The sequence below is a fragment of the Acinonyx jubatus genome, chromosome E4 (assembly GCF_027475565.1).
Source record: "Acinonyx jubatus isolate Ajub_Pintada_27869175 chromosome E4, VMU_Ajub_asm_v1.0, whole genome shotgun sequence".
NCBI lineage: Eukaryota > Metazoa > Chordata > Mammalia > Carnivora > Felidae > Acinonyx > Acinonyx jubatus.
In genome coordinates this window covers 17,856,918-17,870,768 of record NC_069395.1, presented here as the reverse complement: position 1 = coordinate 17,870,768, position 13,851 = coordinate 17,856,918, and the positions used below count along the sequence as shown (strand labels likewise).

Genomic DNA, 13,851 nt, shown 5'->3' with positions numbered 1-13,851 from the left:
ACTATTTGAGCAAACAACCAATTAACCAAAACTGTACTAGCATTTTCCAGAGTGTTTACCTTCTGCTTCTATCCTCTCCTTAAAATCAACTCTCTTGATATGAATTTCCTCCCATTTACGTGAAAATAACAATATCACCTCAGCTAATTAGCTGTACTGTTTTCAGGATCGGATAAATTAATATATGTTGGAGTTGAATAACATTAAATTTTACCTCTCCTCCCTAGCCTCTGATCAAATTCAGAAAATGGACAGAAAAGTTGAGCACTTTAGTGCTCGTAAATATGTTTTATAACTGGATTGAAGATCAAATCTTGGAATTTAAGTCAACAAAAATACCTGCTTCCAAATTTGACGTTTGCACCAGCTAATGAACTCACTGTAGCTGGTAATGTGCTAAAATTTATGCACATAGAGCATTGCAGATTGCCACATGCTCTGTCAGATACAAAACCACAAAAGTTAAAAGAGAAGAGATGTGTTTTATGGCCAGACGCCAAAAGGTATGGCATGAGGTCTGACCCAGTTTCCCCATCATTTACAGAACAGAGCAGAAAAAAAAATAATGTGACCCTTTCCACACCAAATCAGATGCAATCAGAAATTCACACCAGGAATTTTGGTAGGAATAGCTAATTCTTGCTCAAAATCAACCCTTCTTATACAATTCAAAAAAAAAAAAATAATAAAGCTGAGGAAATGACTACTTCGGTAAAGTCTCTCTTTTAGTAATGTGGTAACTATTTTTTATATATATTTTTATTACATTTCTTTATTTTTGAGAGGCAGAGAGAGACAGAGCATGAGTGGGGGAGGAGCAGAGAGAGAGAAGGAGACACAGAATCCAAAGCAGGTTCCAGGCTCTGAGCTGTCAGCCCAGAGCCCAACACGGGGCTCAAACCCACAAACCATGAGATCATGACCGGAGCTGAAGTCGGAACTCAACCGACTGAGCCACCCAGGCGCCCCAAAAATGCGGTAACTTTTTAAGTTTAAACAAATGGCAGAAAGGTGACAGTTATGACTAACTTCGGGTTTTGTTCTTATATTGAGAAGAGTGAGGGTGGGGGCGTGGGCTAAATGGCTGATGGGCATTAAGGAAGGCACTTGTTGGGATGAGCACTGGGTGTTATATATAAGTGATGGATCACTAAATTCTACTACTGAAACCATTATTACACTATATATTAACCAACTTGGATTTAAATAATTTTTTTTATTTTAAAAAGAATAAAAGAGCCCTTCTCTTCCACCTCCCTTTGTTACACTCTCTCTATATACTGGAATGTAGAATGAAGACATCTTTGATAATATATTATGGCAAAGTCTAAGGATGGAAAGGAAGGAATCTGGAAACCACATGCTTTGGATATGAGCACTGGATTGTCTGCCCTATCCCATGTTTAGGGTTGGAGAATGTCTGTCATGTCAAAAAGCATTATATTTTGGAGTTTCTTATTATAGCAACCCAGCATATAGCTTTACTAACATATGTAAGGGCAATGAACATTGCTCTAATATTTCAATCAGGTAAGATACTTATTCTATCATGAGCAGGACCCACTAAGGTGGTTCCTTCCACAAAGGAAAAATGTTCTATTACTTAGGATGGTACCTTTAAGTAACAGAATATTTGACAGCTTGAGATTAAGATGACTAAGAAATAACACTAATATTCCCTGCACAAGTTCTGAAACAATGGATAGAAATAAGGAGCCAGGCATATTGTAAACAGAATATTATCAGAGGACAAAGTCTTCCTGTTTCTGAATGTCAGAATTAGATAGATTGGTCCAGCTACAGGTGGCATTGTAAAACAACAGGTCTCATTACAGTAAAATTCTGTTTCCTGTTGACAACTGTTTCCCAAGAAAATTATGACAGAGTGGTTGAACATATGTCCAAATCTTTTTTCCAAATATACCAATCATGTAAGTTATTCCTCCTTCCCTAGAAATGAGTGAGTTAAGGAATTGAAGGTTGGGGATATTACATGAGCAGATATCCCTCCATATAGCTGGAAACCTCAGGTGACAAGAATAATTTTCTTTTCTCCCAATATTCTAGAACTAATTTTCTGTTGACCTATCTCCATAAAATATTAAGCCTACAATCAAATAGAAATGTTGTATACTGGAAAAGTTGAGGACTCTTTTTCATAGTTTTATGAAGTTTTTACATTCATACAAACTACTATTTAGTATACTTCCTGAGGACAAGATGGATTGTTTCTAAAAGGCAGAAAAATGCATCATTACAGTTTGTTTACTATATTGATTCCATGAACACTTTATTCAAGTCTGAAAAATGTACTTCCAATTCTTATTTCTCCTCTAAAATTATATCCACCCTCTTTTCAGACATGTCGCATTCATTGTTCAACTATGAGTTTCAAAGTCAGCATGAAAACACTGATTTTAAACAATAACTATGGTGGCTTTGGGCTGTGTCAATTTGGCTAAGACAGAATTTTGTTTCCCAGATTTCCTTTTCTTCCATTATTCCAAGTCAGAATTGGCCAAAAGAGAAATATATATATTTAAGATTTGGAAAGCAGAAGTGAGACATCATCCATATTCACCCTGGTGATTAGGAGCAGATAGCCAGTGGGTTAGTGCAGGCTTTCAATCTCCCCCATGGTTAGAGAAAGATGTAGCAATGCTATCAGGTTCATGTTAGTCCTCTTCCCCATGCTTTTCATGTAACTCCTCTTTCTGGTGATGAACAGTCCCTGTCCTATCAACAGACACAGAAACAGCACCTTTCCATAGACTCTTCCACCACTTACCTTTCTTCTTTGATTCTACTCTAGCCGGTGCATATTTCTAGTTTCTCAGCTTCTCTGCAAGTTCCTACTTGTCTCCATGCTCCAGGGTAACTAAGGGCTGGTTAGTGACTTTTCTCTGATAAGTCAGCTCTCCGTTCCAGACCATAATTCCTCTCTTCTTCCCTTAATTGTGTAGATTCTAACTACTATAATAAATCAATTATTTTGTAGTGTTCAGAGTGTTTCTGCTTCTCTGATCACTCAGTGATTCAAAAGCTATATAGACAAGTCCCAAATTTGGATATAAATCCCCTACCTTTATTGAATTCTTAGAGAGAAATTCAGTTGAGAGACTAAATCTCTTTGAAAGTAAATTTCAAAGACATAAACATCAAAACGAGTTAATGTCTAAAATCAAATGCTATTGCCCTTGTAAGTCAAGGTCAAAAACACTAAAACCCTACAATTCACACTTTCCAACTACTTTTTCTCATTCTCACCTAGAAAACTTCTTGAATAACTAGGTAGAATCAGGTTTCTGCAGCAAATGCAGTGTGGACTCTCTTCCCAGAAAAGTTGTGGTATTTCTGGAGCCTTATGTATTTTATAGGTTAATGCCAAGCTTCTCATAAGTCTTACTGAAAAGAATGGCAAATAGTTAATAAAGAACATAGATCATGTTGAAGTGAGTGTCAATGTCAGTAAGAGCAGAAGTATCTCTTTGAAAAAAACTTTGCATTTTGAAATAATTATATATTCATAGGATATTGCAAAATTATCAAAGAAAATAAAAAAATTTAGCTCAGAAATGTCCCATGAACACTTCACCCAGTAGGTACCTCTTACCTAATTATAGCAAACTATCAAAAATGGGAATTTGAAATTGGCACTTTGTACATATTTATATATACAGAACTGTGTAATCATCTCCACAATCAAGATATAAAATACTCCATTTCCTCAAGTATCTCCCTAGTTCAATCCCTTTATAGTTTTACCCACCCCTGAACCCCTTACAGTGCTTAAATCCTGGCAAACACTAATCATTTTTCCCATCTCTGCAATTTTCCATTCCAAGAATGTTCTATAAATTGAATCAGATAGTGTGTGATCTTTAAAAATTGTTCCTTTTCTTCATTCATTATAAGATCCTTGAGGTCCATTTAAGTTGTTGAGCATGATCACTAGTTTGCTCCTTTTTATCACTGAGAACTATTTCCTTGTATGCATGTACCACTAAATTGTGGTAATATTTACCTATTGGGGGACATTTTGTTTTTTCCCAGTTCTTAGCTGTTAAAATAGCTGCTAATTATTGTGTACAGGTTTTTTGGAAATAAGTTTTAATTTCTGTGGAATAAATACACAGAAATGGATGCAATTGTCTTATGGTAGTATATGCTTGGTTTTCTAGAAACCATTTTCCAGAATAGCTGTAATTTTTATGTTCCCACTAGCAATGTATAAAAGATACATTTACTTTGTGTCATCACCAGCCTTAGGTATTGACATTACTTTTAATTTTAACTGTTTACATCATGGTCTAATTTTCATTTCTTCAATGGCTAGTGATGTTGAACACCTACCCAGTTGTTTTTTTGAAATGTCTTTTCATGTCTCTACCTCTTTCTTGTCTTTATGCCCAATCTAACAATGCAATTAGATTGTTTTTTTTTTTTTTTTGTAATGGGTTGAATTTTAAGAATTCTTTATGTGTCCTATATCTGATTTTTTTTTGTCAGGCGTATAGTTTATAAATATTTTGTCCCAATCCATAGGTTGTCTTTTCATACTTTAACAGGATCTTTTGCAGAGCAAAATATTTTAATTTTGATGAAACTCAATTTAGGATTTTTTTTTTTATGGACCATGCTTTTAGTGCCAGTCATGTTTGATTAATTTAAGTTACAGGTTTACATTTTATATATAAGTCTATAATTCATTTAGAGTTAATTTTTGTATAAGGTGTGAGGTATAGGTTAAGATTTGCTGGCGTGTGTCTGTGTGTGTGTGTCTGTGTGTGTATTCTATTGTTCCATCTTTATTTATTGAAATGATTATGGTCTTACCCCCTTGTCAGAAATGAGTTAACCTTACTTAAATAGGCATATTTCTGCATTCTCTAGTTCATTCCATTAATCTATGTGTCTATCTGTCCTCCAAAATATTGAAAATGTCAAGCTTGAAAGCAAAGTTTCCGGTTTTAACGATATTATTCTTTCCATTATGGCGTTATATCATGATGATTAGCTTTAGAAAGAAAAACAAAAATAACTTGATAATTAAACTATATAGTAAATATTGTTTGCCTTTGTTGATGTTCTTCAAAAAGTTAAGGAAATATCCCTCTGTTACTGTTTTTCTCATGTGTATTCATTTTTAAAAATCACAAATGGGTGTTTCTGATCAATGGGTGAATTTGATCAAATTTTTTTTGCATCAGTTGTCATAATCATTTGTTTTTTTTTTTTTTTTCTTCTTTAGCCTGTTAATATGGCAGATTCTACTGATTGATATTTCAGCTACTGAAACAGCCTGGAATAAACCACACTTGACTATGGTGTATAATTCTTTTTTTCTTATGTATTACTGAATTCTATTTCCTAATATTTTGTTAAGAATTTTGGCATCCAGGGGCGCCTGGGTGGCGCAGTCGGTTAAGCGTCCGACTTCAGCTCAGGTCACGATCTCGTGGTCCGTGAGTTCGAGCCCCGCGTCGGGCTCTTGGGCTGATGGCTCAGGGCCTGGAGCCTGCTTCCGATTCTGTGTCTCCTTCTCTCTCTGCCCCTCCCCCCTTCATGCTCTGTCTCTCTCTGTCTCAAAAATAAAAACGTTAAAAATTTTTTTTTTTTAAATAAAAAAAGAATCTTGGCATCCAAAATGGTGAGACATATAGGTTTGTAGTTACCTTTTGTCTTGTGTTCGTATGATTTTGATATTAGGTTAACGCTAGTTTTATAGAATGAGTTGGGGAGTACTCCCTTCTCCATTCTCTGGAAGAGATTGTACAGAATTGGTGTTAATTCTTTCTTTTAGTCATTTTGCAGACTTTTTCAGGGAAACCATCTACAGCTGGAGACATCTTTTTCAGTAAGTATGTAATTATAAATTAAATTCCCTTCATTGTTAGACAGTTATTTGCATTATTTATTGATATTGAGCAAGTCATAGCAGTTTCTACTTATAAAAGAATTAGTTCCTTTTACCTCATTAGTCAAATTATACATGTGTGGAGCTGTTTGTAAAATCCCTTATTATCTTTTTGTTATCAGTAAGGTTTGCAGTGATATTGTTTCATTTTTGATACTAGTAATTTACATTTTATTTTTTTCCTTTGCCAATCTTGCTAGAGGGTTGACAATTTTATTAATCTTTACAAAGAATCAGTTTTTGTTTATTAAATTTCTCTATTATTTTTCTGTTTCAATACCACTGATGTCTGCTCTTATCTTTATTATTTCATTTTGTCTGTTTGATTTGAATATATTTGATTATCTTTTGATAGTTGGAGATGGGAACTTAGGTTACTGATTTGAAACTTTTCCTACTAGAAGCGTTCAAGGTTATAAATTTCCCTTTAAGCACTGTTTTAGCTGAATCCCACAAATAGTGATATATAGTTTTTCATTTACATTCAGTTCCATGTTTTTTTGTTTTTTGTTTTGTTTGTTTTTTTTTTTTTTTTGTATTGCCCTTGAGATTTCCTTCTTGAACCATTGATATTTAGAAGTATGTTTTCAGTTCCAAATGTTTGGAGATTATCCTTTATATCTGTTTTTAATTTTAATTTAAGTTTTTAGTCAGAGAATGCACTTTGATTTTATTTATTTTAGGTTTTTTAGTTTTGGCACAGTATTTGATCTTTCTTAATATGTATTGCATAGCCAATTGAAAGAAATGTGTATTCTGAAGTTGTTGGGAGGAATATTCAATAAATGTTGACTTTATCATGTTGGTTGATAGTGTTTTTGGTTTTTGCTATATCCTTAATGATATTCTGTCCAATGTTTCTATCATTTGTTGAGATGGAATGGTAAAGTCTACAATTATATTTGTGGATATTTATTTCTTCTTTCATAAGTTTTTCAGCTCAGTTTTTTGATGCATATGTATCTAATATTGCTATATATTTGAGGGATTAAACTTTTTATAATTATATAATGTCTTCTCTATTCCCAGTAATTTTATTTGCTCTGAGTTTACTTAATCTGATATCAATAGACCCAATACTGCTTTCTTTCAAACAATGTTTGTATAGTACATCTTTTTCTATCCTTTTAATTTCAACTTCTGATATCATTATATTGTATATGAATTACTTACAGATAGTATTTGGTTGGGTTATATTGTTTATCTTTGTATCCACTTTTTAAATTCGCTCATATAATCCATTTGTATTTAATGTATTTATTAAATGAAAGCTGAAGTCTGACATTTTCTTTCTTGTTTTTTGTTTGTTGATGTTTTTTTTTCCATTTCTTGCTTGATTTACTTGAACATTTTTTAAGTCATTTTGATTTACCTATACTCTTTATGAATATATTATTTTAAAGCTTTTATTTAATGTTTGCTTTGGGTTTTATATTATATATACATATAACATATAACTTACTAAAGTCTACTGCTATTGACATTTTACCAGTCTAAGTGTAAAAATCATATACTTCTATATCTCTGGACTTTCTCCAATTTATAGTGTAACTGTCAAAAACATTTGCTCTCTATATATTAAGACTCACATTAGATATTAGAGTATAAATATTTTACCATATTAAATTTGCTCTAATTTCAGAAAAGTATATCCTACCCATAGAATGCATTCCAGACTAGTTTGTACTAAGTGCAAAGTATACATTTTTCTCATTGAGTGTAGAATTACTATAGATGTTGGTCTATATTTCAAAATTTTGCATATTTACAGAATGCTCTGGAAATTTTTCCATTTTATAAATGAAATGATAGGCCCATAGAAGTTTTATAGATAATTAATAAATACTTAAGATAAAAATCAAGATAGTTTACATCACATATATGATGAGTTAATTTTTCCTCACTCTGTAACATACCTTTCAATGTTGGTAATCTGTAAAAATAATATTTAAGTCCATAAGGCTAATAAAAAGAATTTTATCATAGAATTAAAATTTACTATAACTATTCAAAGGACTCTTAGTGGGGCTTTTGTTACCTCTTAAGCATATATTTAAGTGTTTAGAAGTGAAAACACTAACACACAGAAGTGAGACACATCAATAATTTATAAGTATGTAAGTGATCTATTGAGAATCAGTACAATTGCAAATTATCCTCTTTCCAGGCTTAACTAAAGAACAATGTATATAAATGTATGAAGTCTATGTAGCATCAAATTATCACAAAGTAAAAATGTAATTTTTTGTTATTTATATCTTCTTAATGTAGAAGAATCCTATTTTGAAAAAATATGTAAATGTTTAGGTCACGCTAAATGACTATGTTTACATGAAAGCCTTAATAAGGTAATAGTAAATAAATATTATTATTTAGGATAAAATTATTTCTCCATAATAATATTTGTTAAGTATTTTTCTCATAATTTTATAAAGAATAATACTGTAGGGAAAGAAGGTTTGAGCTCTGACATGTAAAGTTCTTGGAAGTCATCAGTCCCATCCTCACAAGAAGATATCTGAACAAACTGAAAATCAATAACGTTTTTAGATCCACCAGCGAATTGAGGTCACAGGCTAAACTACAGAAAGCCAAAGACAGAAAGAAAGTCTTGAGAAAATACAGAGAAAAATGACTTTCCCCATAGAGAAACACCAACAAAAAATAATTACATAGAATTCCTCATCAGAACGCATGCAAACAAGAATAGATTAGAGAGAAGTATTTGAAATGCTGAAAGAAAAACACCAAGATAGAATCCTGTATTAAGTAAAAATATTCTTCAAAAGTCAAGGAGAAATAAAACTTGTTTTCAGATAAAAAAGTAACCAAAATATTTTATTTTTCTTATTCTTAATGACCTAATAGATAAAAGTTTGCTCAAAATAATAGTAGAAACAATGTATTGGGTAATTATAGTATATAGATAAATGAAATGAATGACAATAATGTTACACAGATAGGAGGGAGAAGTTGGGAATATTCTATTTTAAGGTACTTGCAGTATAACAACCTTGAAAAACAAATTTAAAAGAAATACAACATACAAAGAAATGGGAGACAACAGAGTCATAAAATGCTCAATTAAAACTAGAGAGGTATAACTAACATACAATATTCTGTTCATTTCATGTTTACATTATAGTGATTCCATAATTTTATATATTATGAAATAATCCCCATGATAATTCTAATCCTTCACCAAGCAAAGTTGTTACCATATTATTGACTATATTCCCTATGCTACATATTATTTCTTCTTGATTTAGTCATTTTATTATTAGAAATTTGTACTTCTTATCCCCTTCACCTATTTCACTGATGCCCCTAACCCCTCCCCGCTCTGGTAACTGACAGTTTGTCTCCTGTATCTAAGAGTCAGTTTCTGTTTTATTTTGTTGATTCATTTGTTTTATTTTTTTAGTTTTTTAGATTCTACATATAAGTGAAATTGTACGGTATTTGCCTTTGTCTGACTTATTTCATTCAGCATTATTCTCTCTATGTCCATCCATGTTGTTGCAAATGGCAAAGTTTCATTCTTCTTTATAACTGAGTAATAGTTCTGTGTGTGTGTGTGTGTGTGTGTGCGTGTGTATCACACATTTTTAATCCATTCACTCAATAATAAGACACTTAAATTGCTTCTACATCTTGGCTCTTACAAATAATGCTGCAATGAAGATAGTGGTACATGTATCTCTTGTAATTGGTATTTTCATTTTTTTTGGATAAATATCCAGAAGTGGAATTGCTGGATTATATAGTAGTTGTATTCTTAATTTAGGGAGGGTCTTCTGTACTGTTTCCATAGTGATTGCAGGAATTTACATTCCTACACAGTGCACAAGTTTTCCCTTTCCTCCATATCCTCACTAACACTTGCTATTTTTTGTCTTTTTGGTAATTGCCAATCTGGTAGGTGTGAGGTGATACCTCAGAGAAGTCAGACACAACATCACATGTTATATGACTCCACTAACAGAAAGACAGAAAGTAAATTATTGGCTGCCTGGAGCTGGGGATGGGAACAGGGTATGATTTTAAATGGGTAGGAAGGATCTTTTTGACTTGTCATGAAAAAGTTCTAAAATTGGATTGTGGTGATGGCTTCTCACTCTGAAAATTTATTAGAAATCATTGAATTTTAGAAAATAGAATAAATAACCCAGAAATACCAACAACAGCAATAACAACAAAACACCAGAGAAAGCAGAGAAGAAGATAATGTGAATGTCTCGATGTCTCTTTTTGGGAAAGACACAACTATGAGACATAAACTCAGCTTCAAAAAATAGTCTATCTTGGGATTTTGGTTGTTAAACAAATGATTTTAATTAGGTCAACAATTGCATTATCATATAAAGCAAAATATACTAAAAATCAGGAAGCAGAGAGAAACTTGATGCTAAATAATTGTCATGGACAATAGGTTCTGTGTTTCAAAATAACTTGTACTGATATAGAATGTTTTAAATGTCATGATTTGGGATGAAAATATACAAATGGACTTGGATAGAATTTTTTAAACAGAATATAAAAATGCTTTGAAAAAGTGAAAAAGATACAAAAAAGCTGAGATGTTCATTTACAGAGATGTTCATTGCAAAGTGAAGGAGAAACCATTTTGCTAAGGTTATACCAAATTGTGATGAGTCTTTAAATTTGCACTTAGCTATGCTAAGGAATTTCACGTTCTTTGGTTTGTAAATTATAAAATATTGATTTCACAAGAGAGAACATGTTAACAGCATTTTAGAGTATATGTAAAAATCAATATTTTATAATAATGACAGTAATGGTCACATATACCAGAAAGAGGAGGAAAAATGTGGGCTGTGGGAAATTTTTGTTTGAAGGCCAAGAGGTAATAATAAATGAAAGTCTTCCAGTGATGTGAAGACGAAAACAGGTCACACAGAGATGAATCTGAGTGAATGTAGAAAGAAGCAGTGTCTTTTTCTTTCTAAGACCATGAAGTGGAGCTTATATGTGTGGATATGTGGGTTGAGTGTCAGTTTGAGGGAGGCAAAGTCAGGGAAAATAGAAGATAAAAACAGACACAAATATTAAGAATCAGTTGATGGCATAATGACCAAAAATTGACAATAGTTTTAGTAGAATAAAAGAGAGAAAGAAAATTTGGGAGTATTTCAAGAAGTAAATCAGAGCTAATGTTAGCAGGGAGAATTAGGATTCTAACTTTAGAGTGACTTCATACCATCAGGAAAGGGTATTTGCTTTAAGGCTTTACTACTGTTCACAATCCAATGATCATAATTGTTCATAAAATGATAAGGTACCACCAAAATAGTACTTAAATTAGTATGCTTACTTGTTTATAGAAACCAATATATTTCATTGTAGCTGCCATTATGGTGTTGTGCTTTGTCATGATCAGCCCTCTTTATTTGGGTATGGAGTATATTTGCCTGTTGAGAAAAAGTAAATTACACGAGAATTAAGGTATTGTAAGAATGTCATTCAGGGTTATCAAGTCAACATGAATAATGAATACAAATACTTACTAAGAAATGACTATGATGGAGTCCATTTGCACAGTAATATCATATGTTCAACAAGGAAGAAATATGCATGTTAGATACTCAATTTTATAATTTCAAATAATTATGGGTTGAATATTTTTATAGAATACGAAAATAATTCTATGGAATAACACAGAGTTAAAAATTTACCAGTATTTTGGCATATTCATTGTTCAATTAATGTGTGTTGCATAAATTTTACAATTTAATATTCCACTGTCTAAAAGATTGGTTTAAATGGGATTGTTTACTATATTGAATTGAGCCAGATAACTTAATGATCTTTTTATAGTCCTCAAAATCGATGAGATTCCTAAGACATAATAGAGATAAATGCAATTAAACAAAAATGCTTTAAGGCTGTTATTCTTAAATTTATTACTTCTATAGCTATAAAAACTCTCTTCATTTAAAAGGCTTTCAAATAAAAGTTATTTAGAATATAACACATTTTCCCCCAAATTCTATACAAGCAATAAAGTAAAAGTACTAAATATGGAAATTATAAGACTAATGACATTTATTAAATGAAATGTATACTGTTCCAGAAAGTAATGTGACTTGTTCAAAATAATAAAAACGGGAGGCTTAAAAAGCAGAGTTACCGTATTCTTTCCATTGTGACATTGTGACATTCTGTCGTGATGATCAGAAAGAAAGACCAAAATATTTCATTGTGACATAAAAAAGAAAGAGAAGAATATTGGTGAAGATATAGACAAATTCTGGCTTTGGGATCAGCAATTCAAGTTAACTTAGTTTTGTAGACTTAAATTATTTCTGTAAAACAGGGGCTAAGATTACCTGAAGACAGGGCTTATAGAAAGTGAAATGCTTTATGTAGTGTAATGTAACTGCTATAATTTTAATAGGGAAAGAATCTTTTGTAACTAATCTTACACAACTCAGATTGAAACAGAAAACAAATGGTCATTCTAAATTCTAGTTTTTATCTACAAATATGATTACATGTGCACGGAAGAGATTCTAGGGTTACACAGGATGATCAAGCAGAGCCACAAAGAACCCAGTGAACTAAGGGGAGGTTGAGGCTGTGTGACTTGATCTCTCCATCCAAATGTAATACAGTTGCTATAAAAATGAGAAAAGATATGAGAAAAGAAAAATGTTGGTGGCCAGAATTAGAAATTAAGAAGGGCTAGTGTTTAGCTATGAGAAAGAAGGACATTCTGCCCCTTGTGACAACACAGGTGGACCTTGAATATATTATACTAAGATAAGTCAGACAGAGAAAGACAAGTATGACATCACTTATATATGAATCTTAAAAAGCCAAACTTGGAGCATCTAGGTACCATAGTCGGTTAAGTGCCTAACTCTTGGTTTTGGCTCAGGTCACGATCTCATGGTTCGTGGGACTGAGGCCCAGTTTGGACTCTAGGCTGGGAATGGAGTCTGCATGGGATTCTCTTTCTCCGTCTCTCTCTTTCTCTCTGCCCCTCCTCCACCTCTGTCTCTCTAAAAAAATAATAAAATTAAAAAAAGAGTAAATACCATATTACAGTTTTCATGATCAGGACCTATGTGGAGTATTGACTTCAGTTCCAGGCAGCATATTTAATCCATTTTATATGTCTTGATTGATGAAGTATCTGAAAACCTTGATATTAAAACAAGAAAGAGAAAAAGAAGAAGAAAGAGATTTGAAAGGCCTGAAGACAATTACCCTAGGGAGGAGAAAAAAGAACTTTAGAGGAAAATATTGGCTTCCTTCAATACCTGGGAGACAGTGAAGTTTTTGTCTCCCAGGGGATGGGGTGGGGGAGATTCCATTGGAATGATAGGATAGATTGAAAATATAGTTGGAACTATAAGGGGATGTTATACATAAATGTGTGTAAATATTTTCAAAACAATAAGGTATGAAAATAGAGTACCTAAAACTAAATAAAAATAATGTGTCCCAAGCATGGAGAAAACAGAAATATTCAGATATACGGTGATATTTTAGAACTTAAGTCACTGATAATCTCTATGCTTAACTTTTAAAAAGTTTATTCAATATTTGTGTAAATGGTGACAGTTTTGTATTACCTTTTCTTTTTCTTTTCTTTCTTTTTTTTTTTTTACTTTTGCTCACCCACAGAATTGGACCTGGATGTCCACTTTTCATTGAAATAGAAGAGTGTTGAAGTGTTTATACATAGCCGATTACATTGTGAGTATAGGAAAAAATTAACTCAAAAGATTCTAAAATACAGTCAATTTTCTCCCTATAAATCTAAAGTTAAAAGTGTTTACTTACCTAAAATTGGTTAAAATAGGGAATTACTACATATACTTGTCATTATTAAGTAGAAATGTGTTTATTTTCTAACATATTAAAATAATGTGGCCAAATATATGACTTTCTAGTTCCTTGAAAAT

General features: G+C 32.1%; 1 long non-coding RNA gene across 1 annotated transcript in view; it reads right to left on the bottom strand.

The window, feature by feature from the left end:
• The window catches only part of LOC128313017 (uncharacterized), a 31,998-nt gene extending 18,853 nt beyond the window's left edge, over positions 1 to 13,145 (bottom strand). Inside the window, exons 1-2 of the long non-coding RNA XR_008293121.1 lie at positions 12,979 to 13,145; positions 11,253 to 11,349 (exon numbers count right to left, since the gene is read on the bottom strand). This is a non-coding gene — a long non-coding RNA (uncharacterized LOC128313017). The remainder of the gene's footprint in view (positions 1 to 11,252; positions 11,350 to 12,978) is intronic.
• Positions 13,146 to 13,851: the final 706 nt, after the last annotated feature.